The 18972-nt window shown below is 45.0% G+C and overlaps 1 protein-coding gene across 4 annotated transcripts in view; it reads right to left on the bottom strand.

The window, feature by feature from the left end:
* LOC146869663 (zinc finger CCCH domain-containing protein 11A-like) overlaps positions 1-18972 on the bottom strand; it is a 216049-nt gene that overhangs the window by 175505 nt on the left and 21572 nt on the right. For all 4 annotated transcript variants that reach the window (XM_085609715.1, XM_085609699.1, XM_085609748.1 and 1 more), the window contains exon 2: positions 13965-13998. The gene's annotated coding sequence lies outside the window, so the exon portion shown is untranslated. The remainder of the gene's footprint in view (positions 1-13964; positions 13999-18972) is intronic.

Here is an 18972-nt window from a genome sequence, read left to right as displayed (position 1 = left end):
ATATAGTGGTAAAGGAATGTAAAAGGCTAATGAAATCTTGGGCCATACTTCCTTTGACTATCATGGGAAGAATAAATCTGATCAAGATGACAATATTACCAAAGATTACATTTCTTTTTAAGTGCATCCCCCTTACCCACACAGGACTGGGCCGAACTATGGCAGAAATCATGCAAGATTCTACATGAAGTTGTGAAACCAGCTTGGTTAAAAAGGAACCATCTCATTACCATCCATAGGGCCTATTTTACTCCTCACAAATTGTCATTAATCTCCAATGGGCCGCCAGTTAGTTGTAACAAATGTGGCCAGGCTTCAGCTTCAGATATACACATGTTTATGGAATGTCCTGCTCTTGCCATTTTCTGGAGAGAGGTCGGTGATTTTCTGACAAGTGTTTCGGGCTGTACTGTTAACATGAATCTATCTTTAATAATATTTGGCCTTGCAGAAAAAAATCACTGGTCCCGCTGGACTGCTCCTTTTCTACTCTATATATTAGCTAGGAGGCAAATTTGTATACAATGGACGGAATCAAGTCCTCCAACTTTTTCGGACTGGCAGTCTTCAGTATTGGCAGTCTCCAAACTGGATCTGGCCAGACAAGGAAGTGACAAGAAGAAGGCCTTCTGGAAGCCTTTGCAACTCAGATGGGCGGCCCAGATGGCAAAGTAAACTCGTGGATCTTTTTTTTTTCTTTTCTCCCAGAGTCTAATGATTATGCCATTTAACTCTTCGGGCTAAGCCGTGTACTACCAGGTATTGTGGTGGTTCTTTTCGGCGAATGTCATCTTGCTCTTAGAGCTTGGTAGAAGAGGTATCTCAGGGGTTTTCTTTGTTGATCTCCATGGCGTTTCTGGTACTAGTAGGCGGCGGTTCCACTTCTAACAGCCTACACTCCTCAGTTTCTGAGAGTAAGTACAGACACCTGGAGTGCAATTTGAAGTGAGATTAATGGCAAATGAGGAACTAAAAAAAAAAAATTGATTTTGATCTCAAAGAGTGGCTGCAAAAATCAGATTTTTGTATTCCACAGCTAGATTTTTTTATTTAAAGAAGTAAAAAAAAAAATCAGATAAAGGTCCTGGTCTTCGGGTTTTCTTCACCTAATGAGAATTAAAATAAAATACCTCTCCTTTTCTTTATTATATGCAGTTCAAAAATGATAACGGAGGTGTGTAAACATTGTATGTCAACTCGGAACAATAGCACTGTAAACATCAAACCACCAGACAACAGAAAAACCCAAACCAATCTAACGTTCTACTTTGGCCAACAGAACCACCACAGAAAATTGAGTTTAGATATTTCTTATGACTTTACTTCACCCAAAGTCCGTTAGGAGGGGACTGCACGACCACCTGTTTCATTTTTGTGTCCAGTTCATTTTTTTTTTTTCTTGGTCTGCCAGTTGTTTTGTGGTGCCACTGGTTAACGTCATTTCGCCAAAATATCAAACCAAAACGCAGCAATGTTCCCCTTCTCAGAACATATTTTGTGACTCTAAACAACACTTTCTTACAATTATATTTATGTTTTCAATTGGTTTCCTTCTATTTATACATTGTAAAGAATATGGCACTAATGTTTGCTTCACTTAGTCATTGCCCTTCGAGGGTATGTGAGTTGTTGATTCATAGTACCTATCACTGACTTTGGATAATAAGAGTCGACCCCAGCGCTTTACTGGGACAAGTGCCTACATGGCTCATATGTAGGTGAACACCGCAACAGACAAACAAGAAAACATATATGCACTTTACAGCTAGCCAAATTAAACTGGCTCATGCATGGATCTCACATTTACTAGACAAAAAAGTATACCTGGAAGAAATACAGGCAACAAAGCGGTGGGTAAACGGTGCAATATGGTTTCTAAAATGGGAGGGGGCCTTCAACAGCCTGGGTCTCCTTGTAACAGAGCTTTATAAAGTGATCTACGGCAACAGCCGTGGCAATGGAGGGATATACAAACAGCTATCGAGATCTCTGTTGTGACAACCTAAATACAAAGGTGGATCTGCCAGGCACAAATGCACATCTAATGATGAAGTTCCTGGATATACTAAGAAACAACAGATAGTTATGGTGCTTTACTAGACCCTAGCCACCCAGTGGGAACACTCCCTGGAGAAAACCCTTGGGCTGAACCTAAACAAACAACAAGTACCGAAGCACACACCAGTAGTCCTTAAAGTGATGCTAAATCATGGCAAGTAAAATTAAAAAGTCAAATATAGTCTGTAGTATTTCTTCTTTTACACGTGGTGTTTATTTTCCCGTCTGCCCTTTTGCTTTGCGTAACAAGACTGGAAAATAAACACCACGTATAAAAGAAGAAGAAATACCACAGACTATATTTGTCTTTCTAATTTTACTTACCACGATTTAGCATCACTGTATGGACTACTGACGTGTGCTTCGGTACCTATCGATTGTTTAGCTATCGAGTTCCAGCTGGCACTCAAACAACTGGCCTTTGAGCAGTCACAAGGGTAAACATACTTGATGTGTAAAGGTCTGCACTTCTCGCAACAGATCCTTAGAAACGGACTGAATCGGGCCATATGTACAACCCTAAATTGCGTTTGCAAATGCGAAATCGGCCAGTTTGCGACCGCAATTTAGGGCATGGCCATGTACAAACCTCATTTGGCAAATCAGTAAATGTTACTGATTCCCAAAATGAGGTTTGTGACTCGCTATTAGGAAGGGGCATGCCACGGGCGTCCCTTCCTAATAGCGACTGGCATTTGTATGTATGAATGTTTTGTCACCAGAATTGCAGTCGCAAAACAGTCGCAATTTACCACCTACTTCAAGTAGGTGGTAAACCATTTGCAAACGGGAAGGGGTCCTCAGGGGACTCCTTTCCCTTTGTGAATGGGTCAAACTATTTTCCCCAGGGACCACTGCCTGCCCTTACAAAATAAAACTGAAAAGATTTCCTTTAAGGAAAACGAGACTCATTTAAAAAAAGAAAAAACTGCTTTATTTAAAAGCAGTCAAAGACATGGTGGTCTGCTGACCCCAGCAGGCCACCATCCCGGTGAGTGCTGGCCATTCCTAATGGGGTAGCAAATTGCGCCTGCCTCATTAATATTAATGAGGCATGCAATTTGCGACCCCATTAGGAATAACAAACAGTGTCTGAGACACTGTTGTACATGACAATTTGCGAGTCGCAAATGTGACAAACTGCGAGTCGAAAATGCGATGCAAATTGCGAGTCGCAAATTGGCAGGTCGTACATCTGGCCCTAAATGTCTTCCAGAGTCCACTTGCGTTGCAGTGAGTTTGCACATGTAATATACAACCTAAAAAACACACAGAGGTGTTCAAGAGTTGAAATAGCAAAGCAATGGAACAATCTAACTGTTTAAAAAAGGAGAGTTAAATTTAATTTTGACACCCGTCATAGCGAAAAGTGGGCAGCTGGACATTCAGCAGGCGAGGAGCAAGGTCAACTGATCTGAAAGGCTGAGACAGTCACACTAGTTTAGAGCTGTGAACCTATATTTATTTTCAGTTTAGCATCTTTATCGAGAAGTAACTCCTGGACGGGCGTGTTCGCTGAAGCAGAGAGCCACTCTTTATCTGTCTGACGAGTCAGGACATGAAATAACAAGCATTTGCAATGCAATAGGTCTCGCATTTGCGAAAGTTTGAGCTATTGGCATTGTAAATGACAAACCTTTTATCTATGTGTTGGTTGTGAAAACAGATAAATAAAAGGTAGTGTCATTTACAATGCCAATAGCTTAAAATTTCACAAATGCAAGACCTATTGCATTGTAAATGCTGGTTTGGTTATTGCCCCCTCTAACTCCCACAGCCTCTGAATAATGGAAATGTCTGCATTCTTCCCACCTCTCCCTGTTTTAAACCAGCCTGGCCCCGCCGCTCTTACCTGCAGCGGCCCCGGCTGATCAAAACTATGTAATTAACAACAGGAGTATAGAATACTGGTGCGCGTGCAATGAAAGTAAGTCTGGGACATTTAACTCCTTAGTTTATAACAGGTACCTGCACTTCGGTATTTGTGTTTCAAGCACAAGAAAGTGAGGAATCATTTTCACAAATGAAAAGAAAGGGTTTAAAAACAAGCATTTGCAATGCAATAGGTCTCGCATTTAAGAGAGTTTGAGCTAATGGCACTGTTAATGCCAATAGCTCAAACGTTCACAAATGCGAGACCTGTTGCATTGCAAATATTTCTTGTTGTTGTCAAAGCTCCCATGCCGCACTTGTGGAGGAAGGCCGCGTCCTTTTCTTTTAAAAAGCTGTGTCTAACTAAAAGTGCGGGCCACTATTAAAGTGAAACCGCAGCATGGGGGCTTTTACAAAACGAAACATGTTTGTCAAACAAAAAAAAAGCCCCCATGCCGCGGTTCCACTTTAATAGCGGCCGCACACCTTTCCTTAGAAACGGATCTAAGTGGTTCAGCCTTCATGCAGGCCAAAGTGCAGCATGGGGGCTTTGACAACAAAAAAGTATTTGCAATGCAATAGGTTTCACATTTCTGAGAGTTTACGCCATTGGCATTTACAATGCCAATAGCTCAAACTCTCCTAAATGCGAGACCTATGGCAGCCATGGTCTCAGCGGCTTGGAAAGTGAAAGCGCGCATGGCGCACTGAATGTAAGGAGAGCACGTCATGCCTGTGGTAGAGGAAAATCCATTAAAGAAAATAGTGCCTATAGATGAAATAAAACATACTGTGCAGCAACAGAAGTTAAAGGGCCAGTCCTTATGGGAGGTTTTAAATGAAGACACGGCAGTACTAAGGAGGGACTAACAAGGTGATTAAGGAATCACAAGCGAGCATTTACAAAGGATAACGACACAAGCCAGTGAAAAATATGGGCAGAGGTTCAAATCCTTAACTGAATACAGCCTGCCTTGCAGAGCAGCGCACGCACTGCCCAGGCTCCACCCTAAGAAGCAGGAGTAATGAAGAAGTGTTGGGGCAAGAGGCACCTTGACCAGCTACAAGTGTGTGGGTATTGGTAGGGTTACTTGTGTGGAAGCCGGGCTTGCGGTACAAGGGCATCTGAAGGGTTGGAGGTACTAAAGTGGAGACATGTTAAGAGGCACCGGTGCATTTACCGGTGAAGATAGGATGGTACAGGCAAGAGTGGATGTTCTAATGTACAGGAGGGTAGAGGTACTGGTGTATAGATGGACTAGAGGTACTGAGATTCAGTATACGGGAATAGTTTGGGGTAGTAGAATCTAAAGAGAGGTAGAAGATGTGATCAACATATATGAAAGCTAATGGAGAGGATCCTGTCTGAGTACTGGAAGAGGAATGAAGAGAAGAGAGAAAAGGGGATAAGAATAAGGACAAACAAGGGAGGAAAGGTCAAGAAAGGAACCTCTGGTACCCCTCTTAAAATGTGAAATAAGAAATCTTTGTGATCTTGGAAACTTAAACTGCAGAGACCTTTTTCAACACGCGGAGCATCCACCAGGACGGAGTGTATGTCCGCAAACGCCGTCTATGTGGACACATTTGAAGAAAGTAGTTAGTAGAGAAAACCATAACATACACCGATGGAGAATTGTAAAAGAGGCAAGTCACTCCTGGGATGGTTTATAAAGCCCCGTAGGCTTAGGTGTTGTAGGAACTGGCAAGGGCTGAGCTGTTTTTTGAAGGATGGTAGTTTGACTGGTTGATGGAGGAGATGAGCCACTCGCGATATTTTATGTGAACCACCATGGGTCTGATTGTTGGGACAAAGTTGTTTTTTGAAGGATGGAAGTTTGGAAGGTTGGTGGAGGAGATGAGCCACTCATGAGAAGTTTCCGAAAGCCCCAAAGTTTGGGTGTTGTAGGTCCGGGAATCTTCTAGGTTGTTTTCTGAGGATGGGAGTTCTTGGCCCTGTGGAGTTAGGTGAACGGGAAGTTGGTGTCTTAGGCCTAGTTTGCTGGTGTTGCTGTTGGCATTAAACATCTCTTGAGTAGAGTTGCAGAGGTCAGCAGGTTGAATTGTTTGCAAAGCCGCCTCCATAGGATTAAGTTATTCCCAAGCTTCAATTACCGTGTTGGTAAATTTGAAAACATGGGGTTTGTCGAGGGAAGGGAAGATTTGGGTATCAGATGAACTCACTTTCTGAGATTCTTTAAAAAGTGTTCTTCCAAGCAAGCCCAGTGCTTCAGGAAGTAACTCGATGAGTGATCCATGGCCGACCAATGGAACTTCAGAAAACGACAAAGAAAAGCACTTCGAGGTCCTTCTACCGAAGCACCGTCATCCTCTGCGATTGAAGCCCATCAGCACAAGAATTCCATGCTGGTGGAGCTTTGCAAATCATTCCACTTAGCCAGTACCGCCCAATAAGGTGCCAACCTCGCCAGGAAGGTATCATTTAGTGTTCTACACTCCCGCCAATAAATCAGAGGAAATCCAGTCGAGAGGGAAGTCTCTCTATTTACATACAAGTGTCCTCTCCGCCTGCTGTGGGCAGCCTGGGCACAGATGCCAGGGGCTGATGAAGAAGCCGCAAAATTTAAAACATTTCCATAGCAAACTCCAAGTAACTACTGGAAATCAAAGATAACTCGGTGTGTGAAGGCACTTGCTGCAAAGATCTGTGTGAACTACAAGTCACGGCTACATCTCTGTGGGTGGGGCAGACACAGCTTTCATTGTTAGGATATCGATAAACGAAGCTATAATTCACCTGTTATTTATAGTGCTTCGAAGCCGCGCGGCTAGGAGCAGGCGCTATGTTACCCATTCACGATTACATCGCTGCTTGCTTCTGGTGCCAGATGCAGGGTGTAGCGGGTGCGGGCGGGGGGGGGTGGCGCTCGGCTCTCTTACCTTTCCGTTTCCGTGAGGATTCACTGGCGGATGTTTCTTATTCTGTTTATTTGTAGCAGAGGGGCAATGACGCAGCAGTGATGTCATAGGCAACACTACTGCCGAGGAGAACGGTCTTCTCTGTCCCCTAGTCGAGTAAGAGTCATAAATAAGGGTAGGCCACTCACCCCATGGGCCTCGGTGCCACTGCACCTGCTACACCAACGAGGGTTGCCCAGGCCCTGCTGACGAGTTCATTGCAGAGGGGAGTTTGCCCTTGCCAGGCAGCCCAGCCTCATAAGACGCTCGTCACCCTGGCACTGCTTGACAACGTGGATTCGTGATCAAAGAAATACATGTATCAAAACTCACACATTGTTTTACACAGTATTTGCTGCATTATGTTCTGTTGTTGCAAATAACAGCTGAACAGGTTACCCCCCCCCCCTCAATGGTACTCATTGCGTCGACCCCAAAATTTGAAAGGCCGGGACTTCCGCTGAGAGAATCCGAACCTGGGACGTTCATTTGGACGCACAGCACGTGCACACAAACATACACTGTAGCCTCATTAATCTCATATTTAGAAGGTTCATTTACGGAGCGAAACTAACACACGTCTCTCCGTGAAGGAGCAGTAGTGAAACCGGGCATCATGCGCACACATACACACGGGCGTGCGCGAAGCTTCAATTGGTGCAGCAGGTGCAGTAGCACCGGGGCCCAGAGGCTTAAGAGGCCCACCAAATCCTGAATATTCCTGTAAACATCAGCCACAAGGCCCACTTCCTTTCCTGCACTAGCGCCCATGGTGCACTGACTGAGCACGCACACGAGCGTGCATATGCACACCCACACTATAGTTTCAAAAAAGCTTGGGTGGAAAATGCTTGGGGTGGAAGGGCGCGGTTGGGGCAATTACCGATCCGAGACTCCCAGGGGGTTTTCAGCAGGATGTTCAGTTCCAGCGAAAATGTAACAAGCAACAACTAGTCCTTTATTTAGGCGGTTCAAAATTGAATTACATAGAATGATATTCCCGTATGAATATGCCTTGTGGATTACGTGTATGTTTAATGCCCCACTCTTTACGTAACCAGAGGACACGTAGCAGAGTACCACAAGCCTCGACACGCGTACATTTTAAGGATCCATTTTTTTGTAAACACTCCAACCTCTTGAGTTTGGAATCCTTAAAATGAAGGTGGAGATGAGCTGTACGGTGGGGACTTGAGAGAACAGATCCCTCAAATTATGTCAACTGCATCCCATGGACCAGCTCCAAAGAGGACAAACATTGTCTGTGGTTGCTGTTCATTTTGTAAAGCTCACATAACTAGGATTAAAACACTACTACCATTAGATCATGACCGTATTCTGAGAGTTCACATGGAATAACATTTTTAAAAATGGAAACACCTCATTGAAGAATTGCACATGCTTGTTTCTCCGAACGTGATTACGTGATGCAGCCCACCCGAGGCTAGAATCCTGTTCTCCAGCTCCAAAGTCGGCAGCGTTATATGTTGAGCCTCCTACTCGCTTCGATTCTCTGCACCGTTTGTTACAGATGCTACATGTGCCATGCCGTTTTTAGGTCGAGGACTACCGGTCTGCCGAAGGCAGAACCGGAAGTCGGAGATTTAATGTTTTCTAGAGTGGCTATTTAGCCCGCCTCTCTTTTAGCTTCTCCTCCATTGGCTGGCTTCCTAAACGGAGGCCAGCCATTGGAGGAGAGAGCCGTCCCTCCAAATAGGCTCCGTCTTTTTCAGATTCGGGGGCGTGTTTTTTGGTGTTCTTTCCACTTTTTAGCAACGCCCTTTTTTAGGCGTGTTTTTCTCTCCTGCCAATGGCAAGAGGAGAGAAAAAGAAACACGCCCCCGAATCTGAAAACGCCGCTGCGTTTCTCCGAGGCATTTCTGCTTTGCCACGGAGAAAGGCAGTGGTGTGCTTGCCTTTTGCTCTGCCTTGTTGTTTTTCCCGCTCGCTCTAATGATTAAACGTCGACAGTGCGGGACAAGAGATACTGACTGTATTCGGTGGCGCGTGTGTGATGACCTTAAGTATAGCATCCGGCTAATCTCCGCCATCTTGTGTGTGGCGGATTGAAGCAAACTAATGGGTTAAAAACTAAGAAGAGTACAGCTTGTATTACGTGGTTCACTATGTGACGTTTTGAACTTTAACACCACATCGTACAATGCATTGCTGGCCCCACGTTCTAACTGGCAACATGTATTACTGAAGGAGTTTAATTCCACGGTGTTTTTGCTTGAGTCCTCCTTCTCTCTCCTCAGAGGCGATGGCCACGCCCCTAGAGCGTGCGCGCGTTCCATAGAACCGCTGTAACCCACCACGTCTGCCCTGCTGCCAGATCCCAGTGTGGCACGTTGGCTGTCCTGAAGGCGAAGAGTTTGCGTTTCTGAGCCCCCTGCACCTTGCCCCCACCATGGCGGACACCCGGCTTCCCCGGCGAATGTTTTTAGTCGCACTTGCCGGCATCTACCTGTGTGCTTTCGGGTCGCTCTATGTGCAGGCCCCTGGTGAGTAGCACACGTACGACAATGGCTAAGTACGAGATCACTAGTCGTAAGGGCAGAGTGTGTAGACAGTTGTAAGGAGAGGAAAGGGAGGCTAAGAGGGCAAAGTATTCCGTTTGCCAATTGGTGAAATTCACGCTTTATGTAGCAAATCTGTACATAGTCACATCAAGAAATGCTTGTTTTGGGACAGTTAGTGTCACACCCATTCATGGAATTAAGTAGAGGGAGCAGATGGGCATTGTTCGAAAAGGGTAACGTGTGGGTGCGAATGAAGGGGCGGAACCCTGGAATGAAGGGGATAGAACCCGGGAGTAAAAGGCAAGAGAAAGGCCAACTAGATGAGGATGAACGACAAGTATAAACTAATGGTGTGCAAAGTGTATTTTGCAGCCTTTGTAAACATCTATAGTATGTTTTGCTTAGTGTGTGGTTTTTTTTTGGGGGGGGGGGGGGGGGGCGATACCGCATTCAATTGAAATACTTACTTTTTCCATCAGTTTAAGTTATGTTTTCGTGTGTGTCACTATATCACAACACACTCTCTCAAAACTTCACTACATCACTCTCTCACTACCTCGCAAATTCACTCTCTCTTTCTAACTCACTAATTCACTCTATCTCACTACCTCACTCTCTCTCTCTCAAATACACTGTCACTTACACTTACTCTTTCACTACATCACTTTATCTCACTACTTCACTACATCACTCTCCGTTTCTATCTTAATACCTCACAACATCCCTCACTACCTCACTCTCTTTCACTACCTCAATCTTTCGCTATCTCACAACATCACTCACTGTTTCTATCTCACTACGTCAGAAAATACCTCTCACTAACTCACTCTTTCACTACCTCACTCTCTATCTACCTCACTCTCTCACTACCTCACTCTCTCTTTCAATACCTCACTCTCTCTCACTACCTCACTCTCTCTCTGCTAGTGCAATAGGTATCACATATGCAAAAAAAAAAACTAATGCCAATAGAAATGACAATGCCATTTATGTAGGGATACAAAAATGATAAAAAAATAATGAGCAATACCAATAGCTCTACCTATAATATTGCCGAGACCATTGCATTGTAAATGCTTGTTAAATTATATATGCTGTACAACTTGTAAACGGCAAAGGAGTAGGCAAACCCCATCATGACTGCAGTTTTTAGGGAGCAGTAGACGTTGGCATTGCACATTTTTTCAAGTCGGAAAGAAAATTCTGCGTCATGAGCTGTTCGGGCACTGTAGCTTCAGGGCGAACTGCGCTTGTTCTCCGTAACTTCTGTGGCGTCTCTGGTGTTCTTAAATCTCCTGCTAGTCTCTGCATTTTAGTCGCTCCTGTTTTCGCTGTCCTAAAATGCTACATGGATGAACCCGCGCGCCTTTTTCCAAGGTACATGCGTGGCAGATTTTCTGCCGAAACATCACGCGTTCCGGTCCATTATTCAGTGACCCGGACTATAATTAAATATGACACACACGGCAAGTCCTTCCGGGGCTGGTTTCTGTGTGGAGGCGCAAGGGTTTCGGGTATTTTGTAAGACATAACTTACAAGAAGTGCATCTGGCGTCAAGAATGACTTTAGAGGCCAGTTAGACACAATTGCAGATGTGGCTGGAATTAAATGTGCGCGCTTTAACAGAGTATGCACCTCCAATCCTTTACTACTCACTGAAAAGCGGTTCAAAGGGGTAGTACGCGCTATATAAATGCAATTGCATATTCCACACTGAACATACTGTCGGACTGAAGGAGTAAAGTGCCTGATCGTATTGAAGAGGAGCCGTTTACTGCCCGCTGTTGCGACCGAGGGGTGTGTGTGTGTGTGGGGGGGGGGGGGGCAGCAGTGATTCATCACTTGGTGGTGAACAGCATAACATCTGAACATACCGGGGCAGCGATCTTATTACCGATTTCGTCACGCTCGGCAGGAAATGCGGGCATGCGTATATGTTAGCAGTTTCTGTGCAGTTTCGCAGTGCTGCAGAAGTCCCGTGGGGCGGAGTCCCTCTCTGCTGTGTTCCGCAGGGTGCCGCCTCATCGAGGTGAAAAGGCCCCTCCGTCTTCCGTCTCCAGCATGAGGTTCCCGCGCTGCACCCCGGTAGTGGCTACCCAGGTGCGTTTCTCGTAAGACCTGGGCGCTGTACCTCCCGCTGCTCTCGGGTGCTCGCTCGGCACACTCAGTTTGTCGGAGGGGGGGGGGGGGGGGGTGATTTAACTGCGTTCGGTGTGAGTGCTGGCGTTAATTGGTCATGAGGCTTCTCCAGCTCACAGACCTAACGGCTACAACGATCGACCCCAAGGTTTGAACAAGCGTTTGCAATGCCATAAGTCTCGCATTTATGCAGTTTGAGATATTGGCATTGTAAATGACAATGCCCTTTATTTATGTTTTGGTTTTCAAAACATAAATAAAAGGCATTGTCATTTACAATGCCAATTGCTTAAACCCGCGTAAATGCGCGACCTATTGCATTGCAAATGCTTGTTTTTTAAAGCTGACCTCTTCCAGGGTTGCAGCCTTCACACGATCATTGGAGAAGGTGCGAATGGGCAGCCCCTTCACCTCACATCAAAGCAGCGCCTGAGCGGGATGGAACCTCACAAGAGGGGAAACAGATACAAAGTAAACAAGCAGGGCCGAGCAGAGAGGGGTGGTATGTATGGAAACCAGTTACCTCTCCCCCACCCTTGCCTGTGGCTCACACTGCCTGGGGAACGCAGCTAAGAAGTCTCTCTGGATGTGCAGCTAAGAGCAAGCTGAAGTGCCAGAGTGATTCTGTCAGAGGAGAGCTTCAAAAAGCGAGACTTTACATTTTAGTGTGGGGACCAACACTAAAATGAGCTACCCTAAACCATGGTGTATGGCACCTGGCAGGGCTGGGCAGCATATGGATTGCATTACACAAAACACTATTTTGAAGAGGGTGGGGCATTTGCTTATCACCGGAAATCAACGGATCACGGAAGCTTTGCGCACACAAAGAGGTGCTGTGCTGCATAACACAGCAACATCTTGCTGGGTGGATGCGAGGGCAGGGTAGCTCAAACTTCACATGGCCTCTGTTAATTGACCCCATTTCAAGCCCACCAGCGGCATCTCGGCGATTCAACAAAAGCAGGACAACGCAAACCAACAAGCGGTTCTCTCTTTGTGAAACACCCCAGGCAGCAGCACATTTCACGGGTGCCTGACGCTCGGTCCCGGTGGGGGAAAGCATGCTGCCTTTCTGTGCTTTTAGTAAGACAGCAGGACTGCGTGCAGGCCAGGAGGTGGGGGACATCGGGCAGGCAGCAAAAGGCAGGACTGGTCAGCAGGCGCAGACCGCATGTTACAGTCACGCTGTCTCACGACCCAGAAATGGCCAATAGCCCAGTCTGTGGGTGAGCAGAGTGCGCGTTGGGAGACATGGATGGGAGAGGGAGGGTGAACAATGGTGGCACATGGGCAGTGCTTTAAATGGGGGCAAAATAGTGCAGGTACTCCTTTAAATGTGGCGAGTGGGCGGGGTTTGGGGGCGGGGCTTAGAAGTCATGCCGATACTTCTTGACTTCGATACTACTTGCCGCACATACCAAAACATGAGAAATGTTTTTCAATAAACAAAGCAGGTTTGGTTACTGATTAGAAACAACCGAAACCCAAACGCGGCGATATTTCAACATTTCGTTGTTTTGTAATATGTGCAACATCAATTCTGTTAATTGCTGTCGCTCCGCACAATTCTATATGTTCTCCAGTGACACAGAAAGAAACAAGCAGACATGCACCCACAACGCAGTCCACACATTTCTTTTAATATAACTACCAAGAGTGTCTCTATTGTCTCCCCCGTTCTCTCGTTTTTCTCAACAATCACAGGCAAGCAGACAAACATTAGCAGACACTTCACAAAAGAATCGGGTGGGCTTAAAGCCATTTGAACCTGGTTACCTCCCATGGCTCTCTTAATTACGCTGTCACTGGGCTGCCTCGATGTCTGTGAACACCCGATTGGTATGCAAATGAGCCCACGCCGAATTATTCAGCTGGGCTGGCGCAGGTCTACAGAAGTGCCTTAGCTATCAAAGAAAGGCCGCCAGGACCAGCTTTTCATGAGTACCGGTACTCTCCTCGGCAGTAGAGAAGTGCCGGTACTCCGAGTGCTAAATCTAAGAAGTGCCGGTACTCAGTACCGGTGAGTACCGGCCCATTTAAAGCACTGCACATGGGGTAATGACACAAGTAAGAGGGCCTGTCCTCATGCGAGGTTACAAAAGCAGACAAGGCAGTACTAAGGAGGGACTTGGAAGCCTAGCCACGAATCAGAAGCCAGCACATAACAAGGACAATGACACAAGCCAATGACAAATATGGGCGGAGAGTGGGCGGGGCTTCAAGTACATACTACAATACGACATGACTCTCAGAGCAGCGATGTGCTGCCCAGGCTTGACCTACAAATGTGTTTCAGCTAGTGGGCATGTGACAACCATGCTGAGAGCAAGTATTCTCACACTAATTTTGCCCTATCCCCTATGTGATCCTAAACAAAAGTGAAGCAAACATTTCTAAAAACTGAATGTACAGGAAAGAAGTAACATAAGGTTTGGAGACCCTTTACTCACGGTTAATATGACCTTGCCTATATCATCCACGAATCTAAAAAAAAAAAAGAGAAGAAATAATTGTAAATTGTACATTTCTTCATTTCGAAAAACACATGAAAGTGTAGCTCTATACAGAATTCACCATCCACTGTCATTCTTAAGTTGTGAAGCATCGAAAGAACCACACATTCCGAACTCACACAAAGCCTCAGGCCTGCATCAGAGTGGTCCAGATGTCAAATGTTTTAGTGAAAACGTTGCTGCCGTTGGTTGATCGCTCTTTCAACAAATTAAGTCACATAAAACTGTTGGAAAGATGAGTCGTCCATGCAGATAGTGTACTAAAAGGAATTTTATTTCAATGACAATAGAAAAAGCAATAATGCAAATCTGCCGCCAGCATCTCCTGACTCAGCAGCTGCCACCATACACACATTCCATGCTCCACAACCAGCCTCTTAACCTGCAACATTCCGACCTCGCCACCATATTACATTGACCGAATAAATGTACATAAGACTGGTGTGACAATGCAAAGCATTATCAACTAAAACCAATGTGCTTCGGATATTACCAGGAACCCAGGGAAATAAAAACCTTCAACACCATCCACAATGCATGGTAGGAGGGCAAGCAAGATTCAAATCCGGCCACGATATGGACTTTTAGGGCAAAGCAGCACAAAATGAACTGTTTACCCATCACTCACCACTATTTGTGTTTGTTTTTAGGTCGAGCCTAGCGCAGTGCGCAGGCGCTGCTCTGCGAGGCTTCATGTATCTACTCTGTGTGGGACTGACTACTCCCACGCATTGGATTGGCTTTTGCGTGTGTCTTTCTAGAATCAAAGCCTGAAAATGACTAAAGGTGGCTGCACGTACCACCTCTTCTGAAAGGTTCACCCCACGGCATTTTGCCATGGGAGCGAGCAGCGGCGCACAGGGTGGCAGCTGTAGTGCTTCCTTGTCTCTGTGTGCCCGCCCCGACCACCCCTTCTGACGCAGATACAAGCTCTATTTAGTTACCTAGCAATGGTGCCCTGTCAGTGATATTCTGATAAAAAACTGAATATGTGGTGGACGTCTGGTGGAAGGAGGAGTGGAAAGAGACGAGGAAGTCACTTGATGAACAGCGACAGGTATTCATCGGCTGCATCCAAATTCACTGTTGGAATCTGGAGCCCGGGGCAATGATAAAACAGATTAACGAATGTTAGCATGAAATATAGTGTCTGTCTAGACAGTAATGCTACGGAACACATAATCATTAAATACAAATAAACGTAATCGCCAAGCCATTCTGCTTTAAAAACCCACATTTCAAGGTGGCAGAGGCCTGCAGCATGGCCAGTTCTATTAATACCAGAGATGAAATCCGTCCCACCCCCAGTGCCATTACAGCTGGATGCGGCCATCGCATTCGTCAAGTTGCATTCAGTTAACCTGAAATCAGAGTTCTTATGAAAAACAACAGAACTGTGGAAGGTAGTGTTAACTGAAAGCACTCTGGTGCTATCTTTGATCAAAATAAACACGCTGTGCTAGCTGGGCAGCATTTTATGTTTCCTTTGTTCTCCTCTTGCAGACAGCGATGACAACAGTTAGCTGTCCTTTTGTTTTACTACAAACTCAGAAGAGCAATTACTGTATAAATTCAATTCTAATATATCGTCTTGAGGATGACAGTGCGCGAGGATATACGTGTTATGTCATCGCGCACTGTCTCCATTCTAGTTTTAAACTTATTTGTAATAATCCTCTCGCAAGATCTTAAGCTCTTCGTGCATTAGGAGAAAGCACGAAAATGTCAGTTCTGCACTGGAAACATCTGCTTTAGAGCCATTCCATCTCGGAGAAGCTGAACTGACTGCATATTTTACAGTGTGATAAATATGGCATATATTTTTACATGGTGTTTATTACCACATATTTGCTCATTTGTAGCGCTATAAATAACAGTAGTTGTAATTTTCCAAATCAGTGTTGTTCATTTTAGTGACCTAGAAAAGATGATGTGTGAATGAGTCCGTCGTCATTGATTCGGCCTCATCCCACAAAGCTCACACACCCATATTGGCAGCACGCGCTGAGCTGTCTCTCGCTACTAGCAGCCGGTTTCCTGTGCTTTGATGCCTCACAACATTGCAAAGTACTACTTGAGCAAGGACAACGTTTCTCTGCGCTTTATCCTGCTTTATACTTGTATCGTGTGAATTTGCACACAGAGTTAAAATAATCTCATTAAATACTTTTTTTCACTTCAAATTTACAGGAGTAAAACTCGGTGGAATATTAAAAGGCAAATCCATTTATTTCTACGTTCTGTTCACAGATACATTGCACTCCTTTTAATTGTCCTATGCCACTGACCCTTACTTACAATTCGTGCATTCTGATGTAAATTCCTTATGGAACTTCTAGTTAGGGAAGTTTTGCATTTGAATTTTACACAAAAATCCCATTGACATACCAGTGCTTGTTTTGCTGTTGTCCTTGCACTGGCAAAAGAGCCATTGTCAGCATCAGGCACCAGTTGGTCAGTCGCCGCAATTCCTGAAGCCTTAGTCATATTTGTGTCTGGTGTAAATCTACACTACAATGTTCATTCCATGTGCCAGCTTACTCTGAAGTTAAAGAAGAACATTTGGCGAAACTAGTTTCACATTACATGTTCTGGGACAGGACACATGTACTTCAACATTGTAGTGCAGTGTCAGTGCACAGAGATCTAATGCTTGCAAAGGCAGCTGAAGTAAATTTGGGGACAGCTCCAAAACGATAAAATTCCTTACACACCTGACTTACGTTTACAAGATGCCTACTTCCACTTCCCAACCCACTAGCCCTTCCGAGGTCTCCTTAGGTTGTGTGCATTAATAATAGAAAGCCTTCCCTTTTAGTCTCAACCGGGCTCCCGATATATCTTCTAAGCTGTTGGAGAGCACCCACTTAGAATGGGAAGGCATTTTAAGCAAGGACTCTTTAGAAGGGTCCCTTTTTAGGTCGAGCTCAGCAGTGCGCATGCGCTGCAAGGCTTCTTGTGTTTACTCCATGTGGGTCTGACTCCTCCCACACACAGGATTGGCTTTTGCGTGTGTCTTTCAATAATGAAAGCATGCAAATGGCTAAAGATGGGTGCATGTCCCACCTCTTCATTAATGTCCACTCCCACGGCGTTTTGCTCGCGGAAGCGTGCAGCGGCGCGCAGGGTGGCAGCTGCATTCCTTGTGGGTCAGGTTACGCACAACGTGCCGTGCTTTCGCTTGTTTTTCTGCTCATCTTGCCATTGTTGAGACATACCAATCACAGTGTTCCATTACAACTCACCCGATCTGCAAACTTTCCAGTCAGCCAGGTTGTATTCATTCTGTGAAAAACAAGACTTTTACGAAACTGGAGAAATGTTTTATTTTTATAGATCTTCTCTTTAGAGGCTCAGCAATGCAAACTATCAGGTCTTTTAATTTTGAAGTAAAAAAAAACTTGTGTATCTTTACAAAGTCCAGTGAATTTTTTGGACACTGCGTTTTTAGAAAGATAATTTGTACGTTAAGACGCTAAGAGAGCTCTGCACTTTGCTGTACTGTCACGTTTCCAGAGCAGTTATTTCCACGTATTTCAAGAAAACATGAATACTGCTGGCTTTGCAGGCGGAGAAACAGGGTTTGAGTGCATGGGAACACTGAAAGATGGTGACGTCTCAGGTACACACAGCGTGTCGGCATACAGCTACAAATGAGCGAAGCACCCGGTTTTATATTTAACAGTTTTAAATACAACATTTTCAGCTCTCTCTCTTTTCGGCACTACTCAGTTTCATAAGTAGGTTAGGACCTATATTTTCCCTGGGTCATATTTGTTTACTAAATAAAGAATGCCTGATAGTTACAATGTAGTTATTAATAGTATTGTGTTATTTGTTACACTGCATATCGATTTTCTATGCAATTAGATTTTTTGTAAGGCCGCCAGATGTACCCTTCTGAAAGCAGCCTTTGCCATGGACTTCTTAAATTGTGAAACCTGTGTCACCATTTCATGGTATCTTCGGAGTCGCAGTGAATCTCTCCTAACACCACCACAGATAGAATTTGAAGGGGAGATTTTGGGACGGGGGCCCCCATGGCGTAACTTGACAGAACAGGTAGTGCCTGTTTACTATAAATTGTAAAAGCCCACGAGCACAGTGCTTTGGGTTATGCCAGCGCCCACACTACCTTTAGTAAATCCTTATGGTCTTCCTGGTCTATCCCACTCCTCCTCAATTCTCTCAACTCTCTCCTATCCATTAACTCCATGAACGTCATTCAAGGTCTCATTTCCTCTTTCCTGGTTCCCCTCATCTGCTTCTCTATGTTGTAACTATTACCAATTATACAATTCTTGCATTGCCCATCTAATGTATGTTGTTGTGTTATCTGTATGGCTTTTGCATCACCATTGTTCTTGGTGAAGCTCTCTCATACCTTTGGGTGGTAGGCGCTATATCAAAGCGTAAAATATATAAGTACAAGGAAAAAAGAGCTTCTCATTCTCACCTTATTAAACAATGAGAGTGCTCAGAGGGTGCAAATCCTTCACATGTGAGAGAAGTAATGATAGCCGCTTCCTGGGCCATTCTCGCAGATAAAGAAAATGTTGCCAATATGATGGAGGGTGAAAAACCCCTTAGGCCACCTTTCATGCATATGCAACGCCATAAAGGTTTGCACATACAAGCAGCCAAGGTGGTGGCACGCAAGGTGACATGGAGGACACCTCCCAATCACTGCCGTACTCGGGTTAAGGAGAAGTATCATCCCGTCTCTAAAATTAGTGGGGGGGACTCTACTTGCATCCACACACACGTGTGCCCTGGGAATGTAGCATGGCCTGCTGCTACTTCTACACAGGCCACTGTCAGTGAGGAAAACACACCAAGTAGAGCGAGGTCACTGTTCACCCTGGACTGATATACTACAGCAGACTGATATTTCATGGGAGAATTATATTCTACCGCAGATTGATAATTCGTTATAAAGTAATAC

The sequence above is a fragment of the Triturus cristatus genome, chromosome 1_1 (genome assembly GCF_964204655.1).
Source record: "Triturus cristatus chromosome 1_1, aTriCri1.1, whole genome shotgun sequence".
NCBI classification, from domain to species: domain Eukaryota; kingdom Metazoa; phylum Chordata; class Amphibia; order Caudata; family Salamandridae; genus Triturus; species Triturus cristatus.
This window is presented reverse-complemented; position numbering and strand designations above follow the sequence as displayed.